Below are 16,390 nucleotides of genomic sequence, written 5' to 3'. Positions count from 1 at the left end.
TATATAATTATAAAAAGCTGCGGTCCCAGCACTGATCCCTGCGGTACCCCACTGGTCACTGCCTGCTATTCCGAAATGGAGCCGTTTATCACTACTCTTTGTTTCCTGTCAGCCAACCAGTTTTCAATCCAAGTCAGTACTTTGCCCCCAATACCATGCGCCCTAATTTTGCTCACTAACCTCCTATGTGGGACTTTGTCAAAGGCTTTCTGAAGGTCCAGGTGCACTACATCCACTGGATCTCCCTTGTCCATCTTCAGAGTTACATCCTCAAAAAATTACAGAAGTTTAGTCAAGCATGATTTCCCCTTCACAAATCCATGCTGACTCTGACCTATCCTGTTACTGCTATCCAGATGTGTCGTAATTTCATCCTTTATAAGTGACTCCAGCATCTTTCCCACCACTGAGGTCAGACTAACTGGTCTATAATTTCCTGCTTTCTCTCCCGCTCCTTTCTTAAAAAGAGGTGCAACATTAGCCACCCTCCAATCCACAGGAACTGATCCTGAATCTATCGAACTATGGAAAATAATCACCAATGCATCCACGATTTCTAGAGCCACCTCCTTCAGTACCCTGGGATGTAGACCATCAGGCCCCGGGGACTTATCAACCTTCAGACCTAACAGTCTCTCCAACACCAATTCCTGGCAAATATAAATTCCCTTAAGTTCAGGTCCTTCAGCTACTGTTACCTCCAAGATTTGATTAGATTAGATTACTTACTGTGTGGAAACAGGCTCTTTGGCCCAACAAGTCCACACCAACCCGCCGAAGTGCAACCCACCCATACCCCTAACCTAAAACTATGGGCAATTTAGCATGGCCAATTCACCTGACCCGCACATCTTTGGACTGTGGGAGGAAACCGGAGCACCCAGAGGAAACCCACGCAGACACGGGGAGAACGTGCAAACTCCACACAGTCAGTCGCCTGAGTCAGGAATTGAACCCGGGTCTCAGGCGCTGTGAGACAGCAGTGCTAACCACTGTGTCACCTCTAGGAGATTGCTTGTTTCTTCCCCAGTGAACACAGATCTAAAGTACCAATTCAATTCTTCTGCCATTTCTTTGTTCCCCGTAATATATTCCCCTGTTTCTGTCTTCAAGGGCTCAATTTTAGTCTTAACCATTTTTTTGCCTTTCACATACCTAAAAACACTTTTACTATCCTCCTTTATATTTTTGGCCAGTTTACCTTCGTACCTCATTTTTTTTCTCTGCGTATTTCCTTCTTAGTAATCCTCTGTTTTCTTTAAAAGCTTCCCAGTACTCTGTTTTCCCACTTATCTTTGCTATGTTATACTTTTCCTCTTTTGACTTTATATGTTTCTTAACTTCCCTCGTCAGCCACGGTCACCCATGCCTCCTCCTGGGATCTTTCTTCCTTTTTGGAATGAACTGATCCTGCATCTTCTGCATTATACACAGAGATATCTGCCATTGTTCCTCCACTGTCATCCCTGCTAAGATATTGCACCATTGAACTTTGGCCAGCTCCTCCCTCATAGCTCCATAGTTCCCTTTATTCAACTGAAATATTGTCACTTCCGATTGTACCCTCTCCCTCTCAAATTGCAGATTGAAGCTTATTGTATTATGGTCTTTACCTCCTAATGGCTCCTTCACTTCGAGGTCCCTGATCAATTCTGGTTCGTTGCAGGTGAAGTCATGGTAAGCATATTAGTGGCTGTATTTAGAATTGTGAGTGGAGGAAGCCTTCATGACTTTCTTGTTAGACTGAAACAGTGAGAAGAGATTACAAAAGGAAATTAAAGTCAAGTATCCAGTTTGTGTCCACTCCATTCCAATGTTAAAATGTCTTTTATTTTTAAGTTTCCAAAATGCTCGCCTCAAACAGATGATTAACAGGTTTTGGTTCTGTCAATAGGAGTCCCTGGTACTGTCTTAATGTAGAGAAGCCCAGGGGCTGGCATAACTAGCTTCCAAGGCCATGCCGACCAAGTTAAAACATTTCTTCTGAAAGATCAGAATCAACAGAAATTGGACCAACAACTTTGTCAGTGATGCCACTTTAATCCTTGAAAGTGCAGTTTCTGTTCTGGTCAGCTGAACATCTGAGATGGAGGGTATATCACATAGAGAATGTTTTCTTCTTACAGCAACAAGTCCCATTTAACCAAGACTAGAGAATGTAGAGAAATATGAAGCCACATATAGTTGTCAATCAGCAGTGTGCACAGCAGCATTGCTAGTATTTATTCCATGGAAACAACCAGCACTCGGGATGTCTTCACCTGCACATGTTCGACTGATCGTATTACCAGGACAGGGTTACACCTCCTGGTTGCTTCAGTGTGTCAGGTCAGTTATTGAGCTGTTGTCGAGCGTTGTGTGACCTCCTAGATTATCTTGTCATTTGGATATGTTCCTGCATTTGTCCCACTTGGAACAACCCAAATCCAGAAATGACTCCAAGGTCTTCTGCATCTCAAGAGGGTAATGGCTAATTAGTCACCAGATTTTCAGCAGGCAGACAAGAAATGCCTTCTGAGCGGTATAGTGAGAGTGACAATTCACTTATTCATAAATACTATGTCTTCTGGTTCCTAGTCTTTTGAAATAATCCTGCTTTAGACTTGGGAAATGTTGTCCCTTTGTCTTCAATTGCACTGTTGTCTGGCTTCCTAAAATTCATTCTGGGGTGACATGGAGGCCAGACCAGGTAAGGATAGCAGATTTCCTTTCATAAGGAATATTAATGAACCAAGTGGAATTTTGTGTTGAGAGTGTGTTGCTGGAAAAGCACAGCATCCGCCCCGGGAGGAGGGCTCTGGCCTGAAATGTCAATTCTCCTGCTCCTTGGATGCTGCCTGACGCGCTGTGCTTTTCCAGCAACACACTCTCGACTCTGATCTCCAGCATCATGCAGACCTCACTGTCTCCCAGTGGATTTTTATACCAATCGGTAATGGTTACGTGGTCACTATTAAGATAGGTTTTTATTTTGTGTTTTTACTAAACTCAAATTTTATCATCTTTTAGAGTTTGAACTCATGTCCCCAAACATTAAGCTGGGAGTCTGGATGATGAACTACGTCCCAGCCTCCCCAAGCAGGGTGAGGGCACTGCCTAACTATTCTGGTGTTACACTATAGCTGACTCTGAAGTGCAATTGGGAATGATGCCCTCTGGAACACATACACCTAAATTGCCTTCCTGGATAATCAGTACCTAGCTCTTTATAGACAGTGATAATATTAACAGTCATATTCTTCCTGACTACAAGTGACCATAGCCTGAGACTTCCTCACATTGGAAGTACAGGACTGCATTCATTCTTCAACTTAGTGAAGTTGACACCAAAACCTTGGCTAGAAAGACATTTGATCCCAATTCCAACCTGTAGTTAATACTTTCAAGATAATGTCATCACCAGATAGTGAGTGTGATACCATGATTGACAAGCTAATACTGTGGGCATTATAGGAATCAACACAACTACTTACAATTCAGCAAACTTTCCATTTTATTAACACAATAACGTAATGGATTTAAATCACAATTTTTGCAGAAGCTATTTATTTTGGTTAGTACTATTGATTTCAGTGAAAATAATTGCAAGGAAAAACAGATTTAAAAAACTTAGGATGGCACAAATAAGACTGTCTAAACCTAACAGCTGTAATCAACAATGGGACACAAGTGTATGTGCAGGTTGGCGGCGAGAGTTGGGTAGAGGGGTACAAGGTTGGAATTACTTTTAGTTTCATACACCTCCTGAATATTTTCTCTACGCACTTAGGTAAATTAGAGCAAATTGTCCTATACAAACCTGACCCTTGTCAAGCCAAAGGTAATCCATTTATCCAGGGTCTGCAGCTGCCACTAGGTTTGTTTTGCAATAATTTCCATCGATTTTTTGCAGAACCTTTTACAAATATTGCTTTAAATATTGATTAATTTATCAGGCTAGAACTGCTATTGTTCATGGTCTTTGTAACAACTGTTATGGATAGCGGTGTAGACAACTGTCTGTTTGATCACTCAAATTCATATATTAAGTGCATTTGGCTGGAAGCTTCATTAAAACCAGCGCAACTGTTTCACTCACAGTGAGGAAACAACGTTAGGGAGAGTCCAAAGTTAGAAATTGAGTTCCTGAGATTCTCTTGGATACTGAAACAGCTTGTTGTGTGTTTCCGCTTATTCAAAGAAGCTTTTCATCTCTGATCTTGACAACCAGAATTCCTCAATTATTCTCGGAGTGAGTTCGGAATGGATGGGGGTTGGGGTGATAGTGAGATTCCTGGACTTTGATCAAGCTGCTGGTTACATTAATTTAAATTGCCCCATTCTGCAAACTGGGTTCCTTTTAATTAAAACTGTGACTGAATCTTGCGGTTCTTTGTTGTGGCTGTTTCTGAGTTGTGTTGTGTTGTGAAGGATTTCCACTGCGACGTTTAATTAGATTTCATGCTATATCTTACCAAACTTCCTTAACTAACCGCCTTCCCCATCCCTCTGGCCCCCATCACAACTGATCCTGCGCCTGCCTTTGTACTTGCCATTCCTGCAACGACTTGTCACTTTGTGCATATCTGCAAAAAGACCAGTATCCCTGGGTCCCCACCTTTAAAGGTCCACAGTGCACCTGAGTGGTCAGGGTTTACCCAAGCTGCCCCTGCTGACTGACTGAATGATGGGGAAGGGGATGATGATGCTGCGATTTTCTGACAAGGATTTGGAGCTCCTGGTCCTGAGGGTGTGTGCACAGGAGTGTGCAATGGCATCCGCCCCTGGAAACCCGGCCCAAGGTCATCACCAGGGGGCAGTGCTGTCCCCACCCCGAGGAATGGCCATCAGTGCCGTGGGAAGGTCAAACCACACGCTCTGTCACTCTCACTATTTCCTGCAACATCTTCCTTTACTCGCTCGCAATCCACCCCCCCCGCCCCCAGTGCCACATGGCACTAACCCTATGTGCCCTCTGCCCAGGACACCTCCCTACCTTTCACCCATCTCTGCCAGTCACTTCCCTCTCACACAGTCCAACCATTTCTGCTATTCTAGGACAAGACAGGCCACACCAGGGCAACAATGACCCAGGTGAATGGACAAGGATGACAAGGAGCCCAATATCAGGCTCCTCACCTCCCCCCACCATGGGAGGAGAGAACCCTGTCCCTTGCAGGAGAAGACCAGGAGACATCCCGTGGGTGAGCCGAGACACCCACATGCTGCCAACTGAGTAAAGTCCCACTCCATTCCACCGCGACTCTCCCAGTAACCCCACTGTCAGCATCAATCACTGCACACCATGCCGAACCTCTGGCAGCGACAGTGTCTCCCAGGTATCAGCGGAGGGGGTGGGGGGTGTCAATGTCCTCAGCAGAGTAACAGCCTGCAGCCTGCTCTGACAGAATCCATCCCCTCACCCTGTTGTGGAACAGACCAAAGCCCCTTCAGTTACACCAAGGAGATAGCCTAGACTCCAACGTTTTTCTTATTTACAGCAAGTGTAAAGTGCTGTGTCCCAGGTATGAGTTGATTGGTTACACTATGTAGATTTAAGCAAAACACACTTTCTTCTTAACCTATAGTTAAAAGACAAGCAAAAGAAAAAAGAATTGGCTTATCTTTAACCTCAGTGGAAAACTTCACAGAACAATAGATTATTTAACTACTAAACTGGAACTGCTCCAATACAGTAACATCCCATAAACACACCCTTGGCAAAGGCAAATTCAGTAAAATAGATTATCTCACATACGGCGTACCTCCAGTCCAAGAAATAAGAACATCAAGTGAAAATTCTGGTAGAGAGAGTTCTCGCAGTTTCCATAACCATTTCAGAAACCCCAACAACAAACGTAACTTGAATTGAATTAGCTTTGTTGTGACATGTACTCAAATGAATACAGTGAAAAGTTTATAGTCGCTGTACTACAGCACCATCTTAGGTACAAAGGTACCTGGGTACAGTTAATTATGATCAAATTCTTAAGAAACAAAAAAAAATTAGAAAAGTAAAGAAATGAATAGTCCAGTATTATGGGCCATAAGAATAAATGTAAAAAATAAAGAAGAAGTAAATAGTTCAAGATCTCGGTCTTTCTGATCCCTCTGTGCCAGCTTCTATCCTCGAGAGAGCTCCACCATCTCACTGCTGCCTACACAGGAACCACCCACGCAGGGGTCACCCACTTTAGGCGCCATCTCTTTGCTGCTGAATCTACACTCGCCCTGCGTCATCACTGTCAGGCTGAGCCACTGCCAGGCCACCAGGCCCATGTTGGCTGCAGATCTCACCCTGGTCAGTGCTGCCATCTTGAAGAGCTCCCTGCCATCACTGTCTCCAAACACTGGGTGAAACTACCTCCATTACTCTGCGTGCAGCCTGCTCACCGCCGGGCCTATGCTGCTGACCAACCTGCACAGGAAAGAAAAAAAAAGACCAAAAGGAAAGTAAAGTGAAAGGAAAGAGTAGAAGCAGAGGTAAAACAAAGAAGGAAAGCAGGTGGGAATAAATGTGGGCCCAAGTAAGAGGCCACATGTAGCCCTGTTACTCTGCTGCCATCTTGCACTGGACTGAATTCACTATTCAAACAAAACTCACTGCAGACCAAAAATGCTGGCTCTCTGGGGACCTGACTCCACCCATTCAGGCTGCTTCTATTGTTCCAACTTTTAAAAAAAGCCCAAAGCCTCACAAGCCATTTACTGTATTGGCTTGGGAGGGACAGCTCAGCTCCTCTGGTTCAAAACCTCTCTTCACAAAACAACCCACGTCAAAATACACCTCCCAAAGCCATAGTGTTGTCACAGCCCTCTGAGGGTGAGCCGTCAGAGTACGCATCGTCAGGGCTGGCTCCTCACCTTCGTCAGTCTGGGGTGGGGGGGGCGGGGGAGCTGCTAACTCATGGGAATGGTCATCCTGGAAAGTTTGGGAGCACAAGCTGGTGAGCAACTGATAGCTCTGTAGCTGGCTGAGGGGGGACCACTCCCTGGTAGCACTTGGGGGTGGGGGGGAGGGGGAGGGGGGAGATGGGCAGGCGCAACATCCAGAAACCGGGGACCCTTTCTGCCCCTGGCAGGAGAGAACCCTGTGGTTCAGGCAATCTGGGACTTCACCCACACACATGGGGAGCAGCAGAGAGTGATGGGGGAGACAATGTCTGGCTGCCTCCAGGACAGGGTGGTAGAGCAGCGTGCAGGACCCTCAGCGTGCAGGACCCAAAGAGGGGCACACAGCCGCACTGCATTTCTTGGCCACAGTGTCTGAGAATGTGGAGGTGAATGCCTGCGACAGGGAGGTGCAACACACAATACGTTAGGATGCCCAAGGATTAGGGAGGCCCCAGCTCAGTGCCCTGTACAGTGTACGGCTCAGCAAGGAAAGTTCTGGCCATTTCAAAACCCTCACACCGTGGGTCACACAGACCGTCCCTCAAAGGTCAAGTCATGTACTCGAACCTCCACCCCCAACCCATCCTGAGTGTGGTACCAACCATTAACATTTCCACAGCACATTCCCGGCACGGTGAGAGCGTGGAGCTCCAGCATGGTGGAGCCATGAATCCTGGCACGGTGGGATCGCGGATCTCTGGCACGGTGGAGCCACGATACCTGGCATGGTGGAGAGCGGATTCCTGGCAGGGTGAGAGCGTGGATCCCTGGCACGGTGGAGCCATTATCCATGTCACGGTGGAGCACGGATCCCCAGCACGGTGAGAGCGCAGATCCCCACCACGGTGAAGCTATGATCCCTGGCACGGTGACAGCATGGGTCCCCGGCACTGTGGGAGCATAGATCCCCGGCATGGTGCAGCCATGATCCCTGGCACAGTGGAGCGTGGATCCCTGGCATGGTGAGAGTGTGGATCTCCAGCACGGTGGGAGTGTGGATCCCTGGCACGGTGGGAGTATGGATCCCCAGCACAGTGGGAGCGCGGATTCCTGGCACGGTGAGAGCACGGATCCCCAGCACGGTGGGAGCGTGGATCCCCAGCACGGTGAGAGCGTGGATCCCCAGCACGGTGGGAGCGTGGATCCCCGGCATGGGGGGAGCGTGGATCCCCGGCATGGTGGGAGTGTGGATCCCTGGCACGGTGGGAGTGTGGATCCCTGGCACGGTGGGAGTGTGGATCCCCGGCACGGTGGGAGCGTGGATCCCCAGCACAGTGGGAGTGTGGATCCCTGGCATGGTGGGAGCCTGGATCCCCAGCACGGTGAGAGTGTGGATCCCCAGCACGGTGGGAGCGTGGATCCCCAGCACGGTGGGAGCGTGGATCCCCAGCACGGTGGGAGCGTGGATCCCCGGCACAGTGGGAGCGTGGATCCCTGGCACAGTGGGAGCGTGGATCCCTGGCACGGTGGGAGTGTGGTTCCTCAGCACGGTGGGAGTGTGGATCCCCGGCACGGTGGGAGCGTGGATCCCCAGCACAGTGGGAGCGTGGATCCCCGGCACGGTGGGAGTGTGGATCCCCAGCACGGTGGGAGCGTGGATCCCCAGCACGGTGAGAGTGTGGATCCCCAGCACGGTGAGAGTGTGGATCCCCAGCACGGTGGAACATTCCTTGGCTAGCTGCATGCAACCTGTGCATTAACCCGTTGGCGAGCCACAAAAATTCAAACCATTTCCTGGGACAAAATCAGGCAGTGCTTGAGAAACCCAGCCTGTGGGGAAAGAGCCACCAATTAATGTTGCGGATTGAGTGACCCTTCATCGGAACTCCTGCAGAAACCCCCCAGTTGTTACACCTGTCCCCGTGAAGACCCGCTCACCTTTTCCCACTAGCCCCAGGCAGTACCAGCTGGGGTCATGCACTCATTCTTAAGTGCCTACCCTGTACCCTAGCAGGGGGTGTGTCTGTTGTTATGGACTCCTCAAAAAATTTCAAGAAGGTAGCATAGACCCTAGCTAAGCTAGTCGTTTTAAGCAGTTGTACAGTGGTTATTCCAGGAAAGATGCAGCTGGTCAAATGACCTAATTTTAAATAAAACAGAATTTATTTACAAGGTTATTGAATGAAGCACAAAGAACAGTAAACAAAATACAGAATAATTTAATCTATCCAAAAACCCAACTGATCATCCCAACTTAGTAATGCTGTTCCAAATAATTGCAACAATCCTCATAAACACCCCTGGGGACAAAAGGTAAAATCAAATGCAGGGTCTTACAGGAGAGACGTCAGAGAGAGAGAGAGAGAGAGTACCAGCTTGGACCTGCTTCAGTGGGCCTAACAGCTCTTATTTTGCACGATTGCTAAAAAATATTGCTATAAATTCTGTGTCTTATGATCCTGCCCTACTAGTTGCCTGATGAAGGAGTAGTGCTCTGAAATCTAGTGCTTCCAAATAAACCTGTTGGACTATAACCCGGTGTTGTATGATTTTTAATTTTGTCCACCCCCTTCCAACACTGGAATCTTCACATCATTAAAAAAAAAGCCAAACCAGAGTAAAGCTGAGCTGGGAGAACTGGCCACTCCCCTTTCATTGGGTGAGTCTGTCTGAGGCAGTGTCTGTAAGCTGTTATCAAATTGGTCCTAAAACCCTTCAAACACCCAAACCCCACCAACTGAGTCTGTGTCATTTATGAACTCTCTGAAAAAAAAAGCCAAGGACAACATAACCTTGTTAAAGGAGCATCATCGTCACAGTGTGCTTCTGATTGTGGATAAGCAATTACCCAGCATTCCCCCATTCCCATCCATGCTCCACACTCTCCCCTTATTGTAGATACTACTGCCTGCCCCCACCCCTCACTTACCCCCCACCCGCAGCCCCTAATCCTGAACAAGGACTTGCTCAGTCTCCTTCCCACTGCAGTGACCCCATGTCACTTCTGAGGCCTACCCCCTTAGATATTATGGAGGAACCATACTGTCTGATGGTGGCCCACCCCCTTCATGTGACCGAACCAGTCAGTCCCAGACAAGACAATCCCAGACCTCCCTGACCAATGGCTGTCCAGCTTGCTGACTGGATTAGTCCTACCACCAACACTGCCCCCTCCCCCTTACCCACCCCACCCCTCCCTTCCCCCACCAGCTGCTGTGCAGCGACAGGACTGAACGTGACCCACGTCCCAGACTGTAGAGGCACAGACCCCATCACCATGGGCGCCTGAGCATGGTCAATCCCTGGCTCTCTCCCCAAACTGCCCTAGACTGACTGTGCCAGGACTCCCTGACTAATAGCTGCCTGTATGGAATTGCCTGAGCATTGCCCTCCTGGGACTTTGACAACTGGCTGTTTTCTTGCTGCAAACACACTATGTTTGTCACATAAACTGCTGCCACATTGAGATTGATGTAGCACCCTGCCCTGCAGCAACATCAACGTCCCCTTCAATGACGACTGCTCAGCAGCAAGGCATTTTGCCCAGTGATGTGACTGTGGTAATGGGCAGGGCAGGGGCAGTGTGATTGTGGTAATGGGCAGGGCAGGGATGTATGACTGCAGTAATGGGCAGGGCAGGGGCGGTGTGACTGCGGTAATGGGCAGGGCAGGGATGGTGTGACTGTGATAATGGACAGGGCAGGAGCAGTGTGACTGCAGTAATGGGCCGGGCAGGGATGTATGACTGCAGTAATGGGCAGGGCAGGGTGGTGTGACTGTGATAACGGGCAGGGCAGGGGCAGTGTGACTGCAGTAATGGGCAGGGCAGGGGCGGTGTGACTGTGATAACGGGCAGGGCAGGGGCAGTGTGACTGCAGTAATGGGCAGGGCAGGGATGGTGTGACTGTGGTAATGGACAGGGCAGGGGTGGTGTGACTGCGGTAATGGACAGGGCAGGGGTGGTGTGACTGCGGTAATGGGCAGGGCAGGGATGGTGTGACTGTGGTAATGGACAGGGCAGGGGTGGTGTGACTGCGGTAATGGGCAGGGCAGGGATGGTGTGACTGCGGTAATGGGCAGGGCAGGGGCAGTGTGACTGCAGTAATGGGCAGGGCAGGGATGGTGTGACTGTGGTAATGGACAGGGCAGGGATGGTGTGACTGTGATAATGGGCAGGGCAGGGATGGTGTGACTGCAGTAATGGGCAGGGCAGGGATGGTGAGCATGCGGGTAGGTGCAAAGTGAGCAAATGCTTGGTGACCAAATGAGCAGCGGTAAGGTGCATCCTGTTCCAGTATGTGAGCTGGGTTCCTATCCATGTGAAAACTGCAGCTTTTCAATCTTAGTTACTGATGCTCCCTACAATGCAGCTCAGTGTTCCAGTGTATCAGAGAGGTGAAGGGATCAGCAAATGCTGGTTACCAAAGTCTGTAGGTACGGATACCTACGGCTGGTGACCATTGGCTGTGCTGGGAACTGCAGTGTGGCCGCAGGCTACACAGGGTTCATTCAGAGGCAGCGGTGAGCTCTATTGGTTAAGTGTCCGCTCTGATTTCCATCTCTTTACATCCAGCTCACTTGACAGTTTTGGTAGGACAAGCTAAATCTGAACGAGGCAATTTGGGTTGTTCACTGGCAACTTTATTCATTTGGCAACTCTCTGATGCCCAATGTGAAATCAGCCTCGGTACTTGTCAAAAGCACAAAAGATGCCACAAGATGCTCCCAACATTGAGATGGGCATCATAGGAATTCTCATCCAATTCTGCCACGAATCTTACTGTCACCGACATCACTCTGACTCCTATAGGACTCCACCTGAGGTGTGTCCAGGACTTTCTGTTATTGTGGAAGTGGAAACAGAAACAGATCCCCTTAGAGGGCATTCTGCATGATCCATTCTCACGGTTCCAGACAGATTCATTATCGTTGAGGCAATCAACATATATATTTTTGAAATTGTCAAATGGATCTATTGCATCTATCTTACTAAGATGAGCTAGAAATCTAAAATGCTGGAGCAAATTATTCGGGTGCAAATGTATAGCAATCAAATACAATCTGAATTATCAATCAAAAGAATTTGGTAAATTTCCAAAAAGTTTCACTTGAAGATAATTGACCCATCAGACTTTGTTCAATTTCTTCTAGTATTGTATGGTTCTTAATAATATTTATCATTCATTTCATGCCATGTTTATTGAATGATAAATATTTTAGTAGTTTTAGGAATAGAAGTTTGGCCCCATGTTTAATAATCTCCCTGTTCCAGACAAAATCGTGATGACCATAAATTACATGAAAGCAGGCAATTCATCCAGGACAGGTTATTGAAAAACCTTTTAGATTGAACTGACCCTGTATGGGGGCGGACTTAAAATAAAACAAAGAACTGCAGATGCTGGAGATCTGAAACAAATATAAACAGGGATTACTGGAGAAATCCAGCAGGTCTGGCAGCCTCTGTGGAGCGAAAACAGATTTAATGTTTCGAGTCCAGTGACCCTTCGTCAGTTCCTCATTTCTCCAGCAGTTTCTGTTTTTGTTTGTGTCACTGTGGGGATTTGTGTACAGCAGCATTTCAGTAAAAAACGTGACCATTTTCACACCAAACATCAGATTCTGCAACAGCTGAGCAACAGCAAATGTTCTGTCCAAATGCTTAACTACAACAACATTAAAGGCACAGCAACAATGTGAGCTAGGTGGTGGAGTAAGCCTGTTAAAAAATAGTAAACCATTCTTTATTCATCAGGTTTCTTTGTTGTTATCTATCAGGTGGGATCATCTTCACTTTTATTGCTATTGATTATCATTTTAACTGCATGGCTTTTGTCTTGCTTACTGTCTATTTGAGAAGGCAGCATTACATACTACATGCTATCAAACCTACACATTGTGATATGATCCTCACTGAGGAGTCTTCCAGTACTCTTCACCAGAGTCAAATCAGACTCTGAGTTTAAACCACAACTTTAGCATCCCTTCAGAAATACAAGCTACTAAGGTTGCAAGATAAAGCAGACGCAGAGGGATCTTTATTCTTGTTCTAATGTTTCAAAGGATGGAGTTGCCTGAATTTTTTATTTTTATTCAGCACCAGCAAAAAGGCTTCACAGGACCATGCAGACATTTGTGTGACAATGTTTCAGTGAGAGACTGTAATTGTCACCAAGATATGAATGGTACAGCAGCGCAGTACAGACCCTTCAGCCCTCGCTAAGTAGCGTTATCAGATTTATTTGCAGCAGTGCTAACCCCAAATGTGATCAATATGAAGGATTGTAAACTCTCCTGGATTGGAGAGTTGTGACTCTGACGAATGGTGAGCTCATTTTTTCAATAGAAAAGCTGCAGATTTACTGGATTGAGCAGGAATCCTGGTGCAGTTGGCCTTGCATTAGGCATCCAGTAACAATATTCCGCAGACTTCAACTGTGTGAGTGGTCCGCATAGCGTCAACTCAATCCCTTGACTGTTACTGCTATGTTCCTATGTCCTACTCTGCTTCAGCAGGCTTATGGGAGCTACAGTTATTCTTAACTTAAGCTTTGAGACTAGTGGTAACCTACTATTCAGCAAAACTTTCTCGACAAATTCTGTTTGTGGAAAATGTCCTGAGAATTGCTGACTGATAGAATTACTCCAGTAATATATTCAGATTGCTCCTGGAGTTATAGCCTCAATCCCACTCACCAGTGAGTTATAAACTTGTGCTGAGGGATTGAACCAAACACCCTCGATGAATCTGCCATATGACTGGAGGTGATGTGTCATGACTTCAGATGATGCCAAACTAAGCATTTAATTGAATGCAACTTTCCCTTTACTGGAAAATCAATTGACTGAGCTATAATGGAATAAGGAAACAGTTGTAATGGCACTAAGTTTTACAGTAATTTTACAGTTTAACCATCACCTTGAGAAAAAGGGTAGGAGGTACAAATAGGAATGAGTACTGTGGTAATATTGATGATATCTCTGTAATCTCCTCCTACCCCACAACTCTCCAAGATATCAGCACTCCTCCTTACCTGGCCTTCAATGCATCCCCAATAAAGATAGCTCCATAAGTTTGCCTGATTCCCAAGTTTCGGAATTCCTTCCCTAAACCTCTCCACCTCTTTCCTCCTTCCAGACCCTCTTTAAAAGCCAATCTCTTTGCCCATGCTTTCAGCCGTCTAAATCAACATGTGACTCAAATTCTGCTTTGAAATGTTCACGTGAGGTTATTATGTCAGTGGTGCTATACCAATAATTTGTTGTTGTTAAATGACACTTCTTTCCTTTTCATTTCACCATTCCCTGAGGCTCTCTCTCCACTGTCCCTTTTCCAATTTGAACTGGGTTGATAAGAATGCATTCCAAAAGATGACTGAGGTCAAATCACTGGCTGTGAAACTTGTAAAGTGAAGCTAGTCTCGTATTGATTTGAACCAGAGCCATAAGATGGTTACATTTGAATTGGATGCTTTGGCTCCTTTGATATTTAAGATAAACAGACTGCTATTCTTGAAGCAAACTACACTGTTTGAGCCTATCACATTTACTTTGCAGTGGTGGTTACAAAATGCAATAGAATTAAAGAAGCTGGGAATATGTCAAATTTTCGAGAAAAGCATTTATTTCTCTTGTGATTATTATGTGTTTAGTACCACATGGAGTTTAACAGCCACTCCTCAAGGAGTGAGAAATTTACAAGCTGTTTTCTAGGGATAAAATCCCTTCTCCATCCTCCTCCTTACTCACATGACCATATGAACTGGAGCAGAAGGTGACCACTCAGCCCCTCTAGCCTGCTCTGCCATTTAATATGATCTTGGCTGATCTCATCTCAGCTTTGACTCCATTTTCCTGCCCACCCTCCCTAACCCTTCAACCCATCACTGATTAAAAACCTGTCCATCTTTTCCTTAAATTTACTCAATGTCCCAGCACCCACCACACTCTGGGGGAGTAAATTCCACAGATTCATGACTGTTTGAGAGAAGTCATTTCTCTTCTCTGTTTTAAATGTGCTGTCCGTTATCCTAAACCTATTGACCTCCCATTCTAGATAGCCCCACATTCTCTCTACGTCGACTTCATGAATCCCCTTTCACGTCTTATATCCCTCAATTAGATCTCTCCTCATTTTTCTAAACCCCAGAGAGTATAGACCTAAACTGCTCAATCCCTCTCTTGTAAAACAACGGTCTCATATCTGGAATTAATCTAGTGAACATAGGATTATCTTTTGTTCTTCCAAACTCTGATGGATACATTCTCAGTGCATCCAACCTTTCCTCATAAAATAACTCCCTTGTCCCAGGAATTAGTCATGGGATGAAGTTTCTCTGAATTGCTACTAAAGCATTTATGTCCTTTCCTGAAATAAGGTAACAAAAACCATGCACCATATGGATGCTTTGGTTTCACCAATGTCCTGTATAACTCCAGCAAAACATTTCCATAGAGTCATAGAGATGTACAGCACAGAAACAGACCCATTGGTCTAACTCGTCGATGCCAACCAGTTATCTTAAATGAATCCAGTCCCTTTTGCCAGCATTTGGCCCATATCCCTCTAAGCCCTTCCTATTCATATACCCATGCAGTGCCTTTTAAATGATGTAATTGTCCCAGCTTCCACCACTTTCTCTGGCAGCTCATTCCATACACGTACCACCCTTTGTTTGAAGAATTTGCCTCTTAGGTCCCTTTAATATCTTTCCCCTCTCACTTTAAACCTTTGCCCTCTTGTTTTGGACTCCCCTACCCTGGGGAAAAGACCTTGGCTGTTCACCCTATTCATGCCCCTCATGATTTTATAAACCTCTTTTAATTTCACCCCTCAGCCTCTGATGCTCCAGGAAAAACAGCCCTAGTCTATTTAGAACAAAATGAACTGTGGATGCCATAAATCAGAAACAGAAGTTACTGGAAAAGCTCAGCAGGGTCTTGCAGCATCTGTGGAGGAAATCAGAGTTAATGTTTTGTGTCAGGTAACCCTGAAGGAGTTAACTTTGATTTTCCCTCACAGATGCTGCCAGACCAGCTGAGCTTTTCCAGCAACTTCTGCCTTTGTCCCAGTCTGTTCAGACTCTCCCTACAGCTCAAACCCTCCAGCCCTGGCAACATCCTTGCAAATCTTTTCTGAACCCTTTCAAGTTTAACAGCATCTTCCCTATCTCCACTTCTATATTCCATTCCCTTTGCAAGAAAGAGCTCGCTGCCTTCCTGATCATTTGTACACTTCTCCAGGACACCCAGATCCCTGTACCCCACCAAGTTCTGCAATCCCTTACCATGTAAAGAACAAGGTGCTTTTCAACCCTTTCTGTCAAAATGGACCGATTCACATGTTCCCACATTGTGCTCCGTAACCCATTCTTGTGCTCCCTCCTGTAACCTGCACGTGTTCTATTGTAAGCCCCTTTATTTCAAATGGGCAATCCAACCCTTCATTTCTACCAAAGACTTGAACAATGTCGTTAAAACGAAAGGACTTCAGCTCAGTTGTTTGAGAATATTTGGCGATTTTACAAGTGCTGAGCAGAAAAGTCATCAACACCTTAGTCTGCAAAAATTCTCCCCC

Source organism: Hemiscyllium ocellatum, chromosome 37 (assembly GCF_020745735.1).
Source record: "Hemiscyllium ocellatum isolate sHemOce1 chromosome 37, sHemOce1.pat.X.cur, whole genome shotgun sequence".
Classification (NCBI taxonomy): domain Eukaryota; kingdom Metazoa; phylum Chordata; class Chondrichthyes; order Orectolobiformes; family Hemiscylliidae; genus Hemiscyllium; species Hemiscyllium ocellatum.
This window is presented reverse-complemented; position numbering follows the sequence as displayed.